The sequence below is a fragment of the Eretmochelys imbricata genome, chromosome 17 (assembly GCF_965152235.1).
Source record: "Eretmochelys imbricata isolate rEreImb1 chromosome 17, rEreImb1.hap1, whole genome shotgun sequence".
NCBI lineage: Eukaryota > Metazoa > Chordata > Testudines > Cheloniidae > Eretmochelys > Eretmochelys imbricata.
In genome coordinates this window covers 10,214,105-10,228,041 of record NC_135588.1, presented here as the reverse complement: position 1 = coordinate 10,228,041, position 13,937 = coordinate 10,214,105, and positions in this window count along the sequence as shown.

The following is a 13,937-nucleotide window of genomic DNA, read 5'->3' as shown; positions in this document are numbered from 1 at the left end:
ACCATCCTTCCTCCCTGACCATGTGATCTCCTTCTGCAGGCCTCTCACATGTCAGCCCTTACTGTCAGTGAAGAGAATTTTGAATTCTCCTAGAAGGCCACCGAACCACAGGTGTGGATGGAATGAGCTAAAAAGAGAGGCAGTGATTAGCAAGGATCTAAGGTGTGCATGGTACTTCCACTGGCCTCCACAGCATAGGCTTGGTTCTGTACCCTTGCTGGTGTTCTAGTTCTACCAGGAAATGGTGATTACACAGTAGGAGTTCACTTATCCAAGTTGTATCTTCTAAGATGCATCACCTACGTGGAAAACTCCCCCTCCTGTCTAATAAATTCAACACCCCTGTTCAGATAAGATAAATAGGGTTCCACTGTCTAAAAAAAAAGACAGTTAATTAACAATGTGTTACAACAAATGCTAAGCTAGTCCGTGAGGAACACTTGAAATATTTTCTCACTTTATTCATGAAGGATTCCAGAAAATTTAGCAGAACTCACACATCTGGCTTTTTGCACTAGGGGAAACCAGACACATTATCTGTCAAATCTGTTCCTTAGTCTCTGAACTTTAGCTAAGCAGGGACACAGTGTTGGCTTTGGTGTGTCAAAACTGTTTTGCTGCTTTATCAGAGTTATTTTATTTAGTTAATTTATCAGATTTTAACTCAATTCTGAGGTGACTCAAAGGAAAGTGGAGGTGAGTCATCTCCATTCTTTCTAACAGAAACATTCTAATTTTTTGGCGAACTGCCTGATCATTTGACAACAGATTCATTGGAAGGGGCAAGTACACGTAATACATTGGGTTAACTGGAAATAAAAAAGTGAAAATGAGGAAAATGTTGTTGTAAAGTATCTGCTCCTTCTGTTTGATGAAAAGGCCTGCTTTTGAAAGATCAGCATGATTTTCAAGTCGAGAGAGAGAAGACATAAGAGAGTTCTGTTTGGAGAATATTTAGATTTCTTTTCATATTTGATACATGAAATTATATCATTTCAGCTAAGTATTTTATTACAGGCAAAGAGTCCTGTGGCACCTTATAGACTAACAGACGTATTGGAGCATAAGCGTTCGTGGGTGAATACCCACTTCATCAGATGCATCCAACGAAGTGGGTGTTCACCCACGAAAGCTTATGCTCTAATACGTCTGTTAATCTACAAGGTGCCACAGGACTCTTTGCCGCTTTTACAGATCTAGAGTAACACGGCTACCCCTCTGATATTTTATTACAGATAGCAGGCATTGGTTTATATTTGATTGGGAAGATGCATACAGACTAGTATTAATTTTTAAGTGGGTATTGATCCTTTAGCGAAGCGGTTCTTAAACTGTGGGACATAGACCACTGATGCTCCCCAGAGCTCTCCCACATGGTCCATGGAGCTGCTTTTGTCTCACTGGTGTATAAACCATTTCAGAAGCATTTCTAGAGCCAGTTATGGTTTAGTCTTTCACATGCTCGGCAATGGGACAAGGCCTATGCCTCTCTGGAACTATACAGGGCTTCTGTTGACTTCAGTGGGCTTTGGATCGGGCCTTACCTGGAGCTCAAGTTCAGGCTTGAGAAGTATAGATTGCCGGAGTAAGGATTGCACAGTCCAGCCCTAAAGAGCAGCCCTAAGTGTAAAGTATTGCAAAGACAATCAATATTTCTGAAATTAAGAGTGACTTTGTAGTTCAGATTTGCTGAACCAATATCTCTTGTGTATGTAGAGCCATTTATGTAAGAATATTGTAAGAATTTTGTAAGAATATTATTAGTGAGGCAAGGGGAATCTAGCCATTTCCAGAAACTGAATGCACAATCATGTTTCCAGTGCAATGCTGTGGCAAAAAGGGCTAATGCAATCCGTGGATATATAAACAAGGAGGTAGCAAGTAGGAGTCGGGAGGTGATTTTAGCGCTATATATGGCATTGGTGAGACTGATACAGGAATGCTGAGTATACTTCTGGTGTCCACGTTTTAAAGAGGATGTTAAAAATTGGAAAGGGTGCAGAAAAGTCCCACAAAAATGATTTGAAGGATGGAGAAAATGTGTGACAGTCAGAGACTTAAAGAGCTCAATCTGTTTAGTTTATCAAAGAGAAGATTGCGAGTTGACTTTATTACAAAGTATAAGTATCTTCATGCCGAGAAAATACCAGGTAGTAAAGGGCTCTTTAATCTAGCAGAGCAAGGCAGAACAAAACCAATGGCTGGAAGCTGAAGCCAGAAAAATCAAAACTAGAAATGCAAACTAGAAATCAGGTACAGTTTTTTTAGCAACGAGGGTGATTAACCATTGGAATAAATTACCAAGGGACGTGGTGGATTCTCCTTCTTTTGATGTCTTCAGATTAAGACTTGATGCCTTTCTGGAAGATATGCTTTAGCCAAACACAAGTCATGCTTTAGTCAGACCCAAGTTATTGAGCTCAATACAGGGATAACTGGGTAAAATGTAATGGCTTGTGATCTACAGGAGGGCAGACTAGATGATCTAAGGTCCCTTCTGGCCTTAAACGCTATGAATTGGTGATGTCTTCTGATAAATTACAAAATATGACACACACACACATACTCCCCCACAAAATCCCCTGTGCAGCTAAGAGAAACATGAAGATTTGATTTGTAGACATTAAAAATAAAATCTCAGCACTTCCAGTGGTTGCCAGAAGGTGGCATATTTGTCATTTACATCCTACATTGCATTTTTATTGCAGGGGGGACTTAAGAGGCTGTTATGCACACACAATGAAATTCATTCCTGTGCACAGAAGGCCCAGATATGGCCTGGGCATCAATTAAGTCCCAGTTAATCCCTACAGAATTCAGTAGTGCCCAGGACTTGAGCTGGCTCTCTATATAGGGGTTAATTTCACCCATCGAGTCAGACTGAAGTAGCCTTGTATTGTAATGTTTAAAAATCTGCAATAAATATTGAATGTCTTGTTAGAAAAAAGACCCTACAGGAATCCAATCAGGTAAGACTGCTAGGTATTTTCATCACTGTATCGTTTGCATGCAGCACCAGCATTCAAAGACCAAAATATTAAGCTGAAGCCCAGTTTTTAAATAAGTACAACTGGAATAGTTTCTTAGACCTAACCATCTTGTCCGATATGCAGGAGATTGGCTAAAAGAGAAAAGATATAATCTCACCTTCTCGACTTAAATCTTAGCTCTTTAAGGCCCCAGTTCAGCAAAGTATTGAAGCATGTGCTTAACTTTAGCAGTTGAGTATTCCTCTTGACTTCAATGGAAATATTCACCTGCCTAACGTTTAGCATATATCTTGCTGAATCAGGGCCTATTAGAGAAAAGCAAGTTGAAAAGACCGTGGTCAACAGTGCAATAGTGGGTGTGCATGGTTAGAACATGGGACTGGAATCAGGAATCCTGGGTTCTGTGCTTAGAGAGGCAACGTGATCCATTAGGACATAGGACTGCGACTTGGGAGACCAAGGTTCAATTCCTTACTCTGTCACAGACTTCCTGTGTGACCTGGGGTACATCACATAGTCTCTCTGTGCCTCAGATCTCCATCTGGAAAATGGGGACAATAGTACGCCCCATCTTGCAGGCATGTTGTGCGGCACTCAGATACTATGGTAATAGAAGTCATCTAAAGACCTCAGATAACTGAGAACCTGAAAGTAAAACTGACTGGAAACAACAGCAGCACAAACTGGCCTGATTTCTGTGTCCGAAAGTGGTACAAATAGCATCAGTTGTGAAAGCGAATTAATCTTATAAAATGGAGCGAGGTGCCCAGTAAGTCATTTTTTTGTAAACTAGGAAAGAAGAGTTTTGTTTTGTACCTGATTTTTAGCCTGGGCCGTAAAAATGTGACACCACAGGAGGCCTCTCTGCCAGGGGTTGGTCACAGACGTTATATAGAACTGTTCAGAACAAACCCTGCATTTTTTGAGGCTCTCATAGTAGAGCTACTCAGACACCAATACAAGTGGAGGGTGGGTACTTCCACTTTCCAAATGAGAAGAACATGCAAACAGCTGTGATGCAAGCATACTGGACTCTTGCATTCCATGTCACAGTATGAAGCAGCAGAATGTCTGCAGCTGACAGAAAGTATGTCCTTAGGCTCAGTAGCAATGTAACTGTGGGGAGATTGGGAGAAAACTGGCTGCCCCTAAGTGATCGTGTTGTGGCCAGCATGCCTCCTCCAGAGCAGTGCCCTAAGAGTTTTAAGAGCGTGTCCATAATACCAAGAGCATAAACCCCCAACAGCTGTTCCTTACCACCTCAACAATGGCTACGAGCCAGGATGGGCAGGGATGCAAAACCCAGACCAACACGACATCCTGGCCCAGACATCTTATGCAAGAAAACCAAATGCAAGTAATTTTCTTAAACTGGTTCTGCAATTGGAAAAAAAATTAAACAAAAATCATAGGCTGAATTGTAAATATTACAAAGAAGCAGACCGCATAAAAGCTTGTGTGTTGCCAAAAGTTTTGCTATGGCTTTGTATAGTAGGGGAAAGGAAATAAGAACAGAATATAAGAAAAAGGAGAACTGTCAAGTCCTTAACCATATTAGAGTTTTTCTCCCATGTTCAGACAGGCAAGGTCTAAAACATCCAAGTTATTGCTACATGATCTACAGTAGGTTGTTTAGATGCTTATATTATTATGTAATACTTATCCCATTATGCGAGTATATGACATTGCACAAAAAGAACTTCTCTACAGTGCCTATTTCTTATTTTCAGCTGCGATTTATTTTCTTCCCTTGTTAGCAGGATGTTGGTCCGAAGAAAGATAATGAGACCAATAATCAGCACTCCTGCACTTACTCTTTCTGCATGTAACTATCCTGATCTTAATTTTACCTACTTAAATCCAAATATATGTACACAGTGCCCCTCACAAAAACTGAAGGGACGACAGCACATTTCACAAAGTACAATATGGCATTATATTTATGCTTTATCGAGCCTATTTGGGGCACTTACATTATGTTCTGGCAACCAGCCTTCATGCTTAATTGTGGTAGCCCAAATCATCACTCATATTATACAAGAAACTGAGCCAATTTTATTCCTGGTGCAACTCCATTGATGTCAGGTTCACTTCACCAAGGATAAAACAGAATGAATATTTACAAAAGGGCAACATGAACTAAATAAACCACAGAGTGGGACAAGTAGGAAAAGAAAAAAACCTCAACATCCCTCCACCACCTACAATAAAATAGAGACCTGCCAGACCACATCCACTTGAAAAGGAAAGGAAGGCTTGAGATTCTGCACTCTGGATGCCACATCTGATCTCTGGAATAGATCAAAGAGAAGAAAATTTCACTCACAGGCCTTGCCACCCAAACTTTCAGGATTATACCTTGGGGGAAAGTTGACCATTTCAGTCCTACTGTGACGTAAAATAAGGAAACAGGTGGTCCCATAAGTACACAGGAGTGATATTTAAGGCTTTGAATACTAAAATCAGTGTTGCTAAAGAATAAGCAGACGGCACAGGTCACACAGCACAATCCTCAGTGACTCTCCTGGGAGAAGGCCCTTGCACAGCTGTGCATCCTGCAATTATTTGCAACCCATGTGTGGTTTTCAAGGGTAGCCCAGATAAAGAGCATAGAGTGACCCCAGTACAGAGCCCACCAAGGTGTGGATCGCTGTGCTGAGAGTTGTTTCTACAAGAAAAGGTTCTGACTTTAATAAAATGTGAGTGATAAAAACCAAAACCAACAAACAAAAAATACATTTGGGCATCATCAAAACCTGAACTTCCACCTTCAGCTATGCAGCATAGATCAAGTTCTGCTCTCTCTATAAGCTACAGGGTGAAACAGAAGGCAGAACTTGACCTACTATGGACTTATAGCATATCTGCACAGTTTAAAAGCTCTCAACGAGGGCTGAAGAAGTCAATCCAAATAATTGGAATGTTTTGTTTTATTGCTGACCATTGTAACAAGATCAAATGATTCAGCAAAAAACTTTCTTAGGATAATCCTCCAGTGGTAAATTAATTCAGGAGCGTTGGATGTTGGATAATTTCCCAAAATGCTGTATTAGTTGGGTCCAAAAGCCCACAATTTAATCAGGAGCTGTGTAAGAAGCGTTACTTTGCTACGAATGTGTAGCAGCAGTCATTTGTACATCCAGCTGCCAGACAAAGCCAGGAGGCAGCTTAGTGAACAAGAGCCCAGCGGACTAAAGGTTTTAGAACAAACAGCTCTCTTTGGAGATTACAGTGTTGCAAAAGAGGTTACTAGACAGTGAGAGGGAGAATTTTGCCTCCTGTTAATCAGTTAACATGATACATGCCTCAGCTATTCAGTGCATCTGAAATCATTTCCTTGCCAAGCCATGTTCTAACACATGCTCCACTACAATGGCTTGTTGGTGTATTTTTAATGAACATCAGATCCAATTTATTTTTCCAGTTTTGTAAAGTTTCTCTTTTTAACCAATCTGCTAAAAACTAATCATTTATGGCATTTCTACATATGGATACTATATAGACCACAGTTGACTGTTTTGACAGTTGACTACAAAGCAGTAGGAGGGAGCTATATAACAAACAAAAGCAGAACTTATGTAGTTACGAAGAGGCCAAATTATGCCTTTCGCAATATCTGGTATTATTTGTAAACCACAACATTTGATAACAGATTAGCTATCCATTCCTGAAAAAGGCCATATATAGGAACATTTGGGTGCGTGATATAGAGGATTAGAAGTAGTGTATAAAAAAGAAAAGAGAGAGGGAGTTTGAGGAAGAATTTTCAGATGAATAAAGTCACATAGATAGGCCTATTGCCACTAGGTTACAGCCCCATTATAGCAACTCAAAGTGCAACAGATGATTTTGCCTGAGACTGACAAATTCTATTTCTCGCTTCTCTCAGCTTGTCAGTACAGGTAGCAGGAATTGTACACTTTCCCTCATAATGCCTTGCTAATGTGCTTCAAGTCTGACTCTCAGGGACCATTCACTTTTTGGCTTCTCTGCTGGGACTCGCCAAATATAGTTGTTTTGGATGTAATGTTATACACAAAAAACTATGTTGAAAGAACAAATTAAGAAATGCCAGAATTAACATTGCCTTTGTAGCCTTAATTCAGTTTCGTTGTGCACATATGCATGATGATTCAGTCTTTAATTACGTGATCACTTTATTTTTTCCATAGGACCCTTGCCTCATTCAGTGCACAGGATGGACCTGTTCAGGGATGAATCAGGGTTGAGTAAGGAAAGATTCTTGTCTATAGGACCCATGCTTAATTTGTTGCAAAAGTTGGAAGGTGTGTAATGAATGAGGCAGGGGACTGCAGGAAGAGAAAGGATAGTTCTGTGGTAGGCAGCTGAATACTGGATTCTATCCCTGTCTCTGCCAGAGTTCCTGTACGATGTTAGAGTAAGTCACTAAAACAAATTTTTCACAGGTAGTCACTAATTGTGTGTTTTTCATTCTCTGGTGCCTGACTTGAGACCATGGGCTCTGATTTGCAGAGATGCTGAAAACTCACAGCTGCAGGTGAAGTCAATGGGAGTTGTACTTGAGTGCTGTATAATCCCAAATTCCCCAAAAAGTCATACCACAGGTATCTGAAATTGGGCACCCAAAATTAATGTACACTTTTGACATTAATGACTCCGTGCAGTTCCCCACCTGGCATTTCGTAACCACTGAGTGTTTGACTTTGCAACCTCAATAATATTCTTTTAATGTAGTTTTTGTGTGTGTAAATTCCTAGGTGTTCTAAAAAGCAAACTGAAAATTCCATCATGTGGAATCATATTGACACCCTCATCGGGTTGAAACTCTTAGACCCACAACACAGACCTGTGCCACTTAAGCTAGTTGAGTAACTGACAACTCAAGTAGGTTGTCATCCTTTGTGTGGACCAGCCACACATTTTGCCAGTGGGTTTCACAGATATTTGCTGACAACAGGAGAAAGGTGAGACTCAGGAATCTCAGGTTCCATCCCAGATTCAGGAGAGGAGTGTTTTCTAGTGGTCACAGACTCATCTGCCTCTGTTCCCACCAAGTCTGTATCCCCTCCAGCTTGTCCCTGACCCAAGCCCTTCTTGCCACCAGCTCCTCATCCAGGTGTCCATCCCATATCCCCCCTGCCGCTGCTTCATCCCAGTCTTCCCCACACTCCTCTCAGCCCCAGTCCTAGTCCCCCCAAATCCTTGTCCCAATCTACTCCTTCCACCCTTACCCCATTTTAGTTTCTTGTCCCCGTGCATCTGAGTCAAATGCTTCCTCCTCTTCATTTCTTGGGTGCCAGCAGAGGGATTATTGAAAGCACAGCAGAAACATACTCCTTCCTGTCAGTTTCTTGCCCAGCATGACAGCGTCTCCCAGCAGCCAGGGTGAGCAATTGCAAGGAAAGTCCCACTCAGCCCCTGCAGCCCTGGGACAGAACATGAGCTGTAGCTCTATGCAGCTGGAGCAGCGTTGCCAACCTCAATGATTTTTCACCAGATGGGCTACATCTGGAAGGCCTCGGTGACAAAAGATCTGGAGTCAGTGACAGACGACTTTTTGGGCTGCAGATTTGTTGCCTGCACCGAAATTTGGGCAATTTTACTTAGGGCTTGTCGGCACAGGCCCAGCTCAGTACAGTGGCAAAGCCCCGGCACATTAGAGAGGTGTGTCTGTAAAGCGCTCTATCATGGTGCTGTGCTTGAAGTGCCCTGTGTAGACCTGCTAGCATGCTGTAAATACCTTGTTTGCATTACCTCGTCCTGTGGACTTAGGTACCTTTTACAGCGTGCCAGCAGGGTCTACACAGGGCAGTCAGAGCACGGCACCATGTTAGAGCCCTCTGTATGTACCCCCACTAGCACCCCCAGCAGGGAGCGCCTCTGAGGCCTGGGCACTGTAGGGGCACCGTTCACAGTCCACTCCCCCAGTGGGGATTATATGGCTCCATTCCTCCAGAGCATGATCAATAACAAGCGAGCCTGGGTCACAGTGGCACATACACCTGCAGCTGTGATTAGGAAGATTTATTAATTTCACTTGTCTATATAGTTAATTTCTGGTCAGTTCCGCTTTCTGGCTCCAGTACATAAAGCAATGATGCAGTGTTCGGGTTGCAAGGTCTGCAGAAGGAATAGCTGGTTTTTAATTAAACACAGTCCTATTTAGATTGAATGGTATCGTTTCTATATGGTGCTAGATTGTCAGAAAGATTGTTATTACAAAAGCCTAGATTTTTGTGAAGTGCTTTGGGCTAGATCCTCAGCTAGTGTCAATCAGAATAACTCCATTGACTTGGAGCTATCCCAATTTATACCAACACAGGATCTGGCCCCTCGTGTGAAAGGGGTTATAGAAGGGCAAAATTGTTATTGGTTTTTTTTTCACGCAGCATATTTAAAACTTCTCCTTTACATTACCATAGAGGACTGAGCAATCTGGTTCTCTCCCTCCTCAGAGAGCCATGCTAAATTGAAAGCTTTGCTTGCTAATCACTGCCTTTATGTTGTCATCTGAAATTCTGACGGAATTCTTTGTTTGCAACACCAAATAACTGGGCTTTTGTTCTGCATGTGCTATTGTGTTATATGATGCATACGCCGATTAAGAGTCACTGAGACAAAGAGATGAGTTATATTACAATTCTCTACTCCTTTTATTGGCCCAAATTAATAACACCAAAGGAGGTAAATGACCTATTTGGAGCATGGCCTCTACAGAAATCCTGGGTCCTTCAGAAATATTGCATGATGGCGGATGGACGAAATCATTGAAATGAAATTTCAGATACAGGATTCCCTAAAAAAAAAAAAACACAAGAGGACCTCAACTGAAGGCAAAAGACTTCAGCATTTGAAGTCTCAGCTCTGATGGTGGCCTGGGACAAGACACTTTATCCATTTGCACTTTCATTTCCCTGTCTATAAAATGAAGATAATCACACTTACCTTAATAATGGTGACGATAAATTAATTAGCATTTTACACCTTATAGTTGAAAAGTGCCAAGTTATGAAGATTGCAGATGGTTTGAGAGGTCAAAGCAACTCTGATGCCAAAGTGGTTCAGTATATTGGTGATGAGGAAGGTAGTCCACATATTCAAATTTGCCAGTGAGCTTCCTTCCTCCAAAAACTAAACAAAACTTCTTGAGGTTTCCAGGACTTGGCTGCTGCTGTCTGGGGATGCATCTGGTGTAGATCTTTCCTTACTTTCCTTACAAGGGGATGACACTGCCAGTTTGCACTGGTGGGTGATTTGGGTTAACCAGTTTTTAAGGAAAAGTCTAGAGCACTGGACCATTACCCCTTGTCTGTGCCTTGAAAAGGCATCATGTTAAAAAACATGCTAGCTACCATGATCTTAAACACAATTCTGTCCTTAGGGTGGACAAGGACAATCACATTTAAAAATGTGTTAGTAGGGCATGGTTAACCCTACTGTTGATTTACAATACAGTGGTCCAGAGTGTGTGATCATGGCTCCTGGGCCTGGCCTCTATACAGCCTTTTATTAACTCACAGCTAAAGGAGCTCATACCTTTATCTTGAGTGGTAGATGTAATAAGGGTGAGCTAGTAAGAGACTGGTCTGTATTCTCTGGCTTCAGTCACAGGGCATGGGATTACAAAAAGTTATACCCCATCACATGGGAGGGGTCAACATCCATTGACTCAACCAGCTGCTGTTAAAATAGAGGCTTGTGGTGCTGAAGGTTCTCGGTTCAGTCCCTACTGATGGCCATGGTGTCCGTATGCCATATGGCCATTGTTTGTTAGAGACTCAAGGAACCAGCTCCAGCCCGGCTGTAAAAAGATGCACTTTCAATACAGAGCTGGGCCTAAAGTCACACATTCAGCATCCCTGCATCCCCATGGTACCCATTGTTTCGTCAATGTGCTGGATGGGGTTCGGATTAGGAGTAGCAGGGAGTGCTGGTGGAGAGAACAGGCCAGAGGAAGAGACAATAGACTGGAGAAACTGTATTCTGTTTCCAAAGAAATCTTGCACTTCCTCTAAAGGTATGTGAGATCAACACTGCTCCATTGAGGTCAGCAGAATTTCAGAAGGCTTGATAATTGCCCAAGGTTTCTCTAGTTGCCACATTACCACTGTACGTATTAGTCTTTGTCTCTCTCTTAAATATGAATTCATGTCTTGTTATTTTACTTTTTTGCCGTGGGCTTGGGGCAACAAGGAAAGAGAGAGCTGCAAATCTCACCTCTGGGCCACTGAATCAAATCCCAACTTTCCCATCAAGCTTTACTTTTGGAAAATCATGATTTTGACTGGGTTGAAATTGTATAGTGTTGCACGCTATAATGTTGCCCTTGCTAAACTTTCCCCTTTCTAGTCTTTTTGAAATCTAATCTGAAGCCCTGTGAACTCAGGGGAAGACATCATTAATGTCTTCTGTGGGCTTTGGATCTGACCCTTAGTCTTAAATGGTTCTGCCCCAAATGCTTCCTAAAAATAACAGGATGGTTAAAGGACAGCACTGGGAGTCAGCAGATGTGGGTTCTGTTCCTCGATCAGCCATAGGTTCACTGCATGACCTTGGCCAAATCACTTCATCTCTCTGTCTCAGATCACCTAGCTATAAAATAAGGATAATATTTAACAGACCTACCTCAAGGGGGTGCTGTGAGACTTATAATGTTAACATTTGTAAAGTGCTTTCAAACCTTTAGCTGGAAGGTGCTAGAGAAATACAAATTAGGTATTATTATTTGACTCTAATATTTGCCCAGACTCTATTTTGATCATTGAGAAGTGTTCAGCACAGGAGAGGGGAGACCTCCAATATGCCATAGACAAGGATTTGTTGGACTTTTCATATAAATATAATGTTCTTATTGTTACCAACACTGATTCCTAAACTGCTTTTCTCTTTGCAATCATGGCCTCAGGCTGTAGGTGTGGATCTGTGGGCACCTCTGTGATTATCCAAACTTTATTTATTGCACAGAAGCTAATAGTTCAAACAACCCTTTGTTTATAGATCAGACATTTCTCTTACAAGGGCAATGGACCAGATCCTCAAAGGTATTTAGGCACCTAACTCCTATTCAGTGGAAGCCTTTGTGTCCGTTACCCTTCCTTCCCTGAGAACTGGGCCTTCTATTATACGGTTCAAGCAGTCACCTGGGACACCAAATATGCAAGGCAGTGCAGCACACTCTTTTTCGTAATGATACTGATCACATGCCCACATCCGGGACCCAGTGCCTAAAAAGCTGGACCAATACACACACTATTGGACTCAGCAGCCCCACATAAAATTTCAGGGTGGGTAGAGGGAGCACAGCAACGCTACACAACCAGAAACCCAGATATATTTCTTTACAGATTGATTGGAAAGATATAGATCTGATTTTAACCAGTCTCATAAATCTATAACCACAGCTCGCAGTATCTGGCATTCTTATGGAAGAGGCCAAGGACTGAATAGGCCTTGAGGACTCAGCTACCTTCTCACCAGCTAGAGCTGGTCTCACTAGCTCAGAGTTGAGCCACAAAGGCAGGACAGAATGCAGTGAGCTCGCACTGCACATGCTGCACCTGTACTGTAGACAAAGGACTTTATTCTCCAGGGTTGCCAAGCCCCAATACCTTTCACTGACACTACATTCACACCAATCACGGGAAAGACATCATTAGAATATCAGGGTTGGAAGAGACCTCACGAGATCATCTAGTTCAACCCCCTGCTCAAAGCAGGACCAATCCCAACTAAATCATCCCAGCCAGGGCTTTGTCAAGCCGGGCCTTAAAAACCTCTAAGGATGGAGATTCCACCACCTCCCTAGGTAACCCATTCCAGTGCTTCACCACCCTCCTCGTGAAATAGTTTTTCCTAATATTCAACCTAGACCTTCCCGACTGCAACTTGAGACCATTGCTCCTTGTTCTGTCATCTGCACCACTAAGAACAGCCGAGCTCCATCCTCTTTGGAACCCCCCCTTCAGGTAGTTGAAGACTGCTGTCAAATCCCCCCTATACTCTTCTAAATAAGACCAGTTCCCTCAGCCTCGCCTCATAAGTCATTTGCCCCAGCCCCCTAATCATTTTCATTGCCCTCCGCTGGACTCTCTCCAATTTGTCCACATCCTTTCTGTAGTGGGGGGCCCAAAACTGGACACAGTACTCCAGATGTGGCCTCACCAGTGCTGAATAGAGGGGAATAATCACTTCCCTCGATCTGCTGGCCATGCTCCTACTAATACAGCCCAATATGCTGTTAGCCTTCTTGGCAACTGCGGCACACTGTTGACTCATATCCAGCTTCTCGTCCACTGTAATCCCCAGGTCCTTTTATGCAGCACTGCTGCTTAGCCAGTCGGTCCCCAGCCTGTAGCAGGACTCTGCACTTGTCCTTGTTGAACCTCATCAGATTTCTTTTGGTTGAATCCTCCAATTTGTCTCCATCACTCTGGACCCTATCCCTAGCCTCCAGCGTATCTACCTCTCCCCCCAGCTTAGTGTCATCTGCGAACTTGCTGAGGGTGCAATCCATCCCATCATCCCGATCATTAATGAAGATGTTGAACAAAACTGGCCCCAGGACCGACCCCTGGGGCACTCCACTTGATACCAGCGGCCAACTAGACATCGAGCCGTTGATCACTACCTGTTGAGCCCAACAATCTAGCCAGCTTTCTATCCACCTTATAGTCCCTTCATCCAATCCATACTACTTTAACTTGCTGGCAAGAATATACGGTCAAGGTATATTCTGTCCACCACTTTCCCCATATCACAGCGCCGGTTCCATTCATTCAGCAGGGAGTAGCTTTATTGATCCTGTCCCCATTTTTCTCTCCTTTTGTTCTTTCCCCATGTCTAGTCCCTTCCCCTTTGTTACTGTAATTGCACAGTTTTGTGTATAGTTGTAATTCAATTTAAATATTAATCTATTTGAGCGTTAGATCCTATCCACTAGGGACTGTTTGAGTTGCTTTGCGAAGG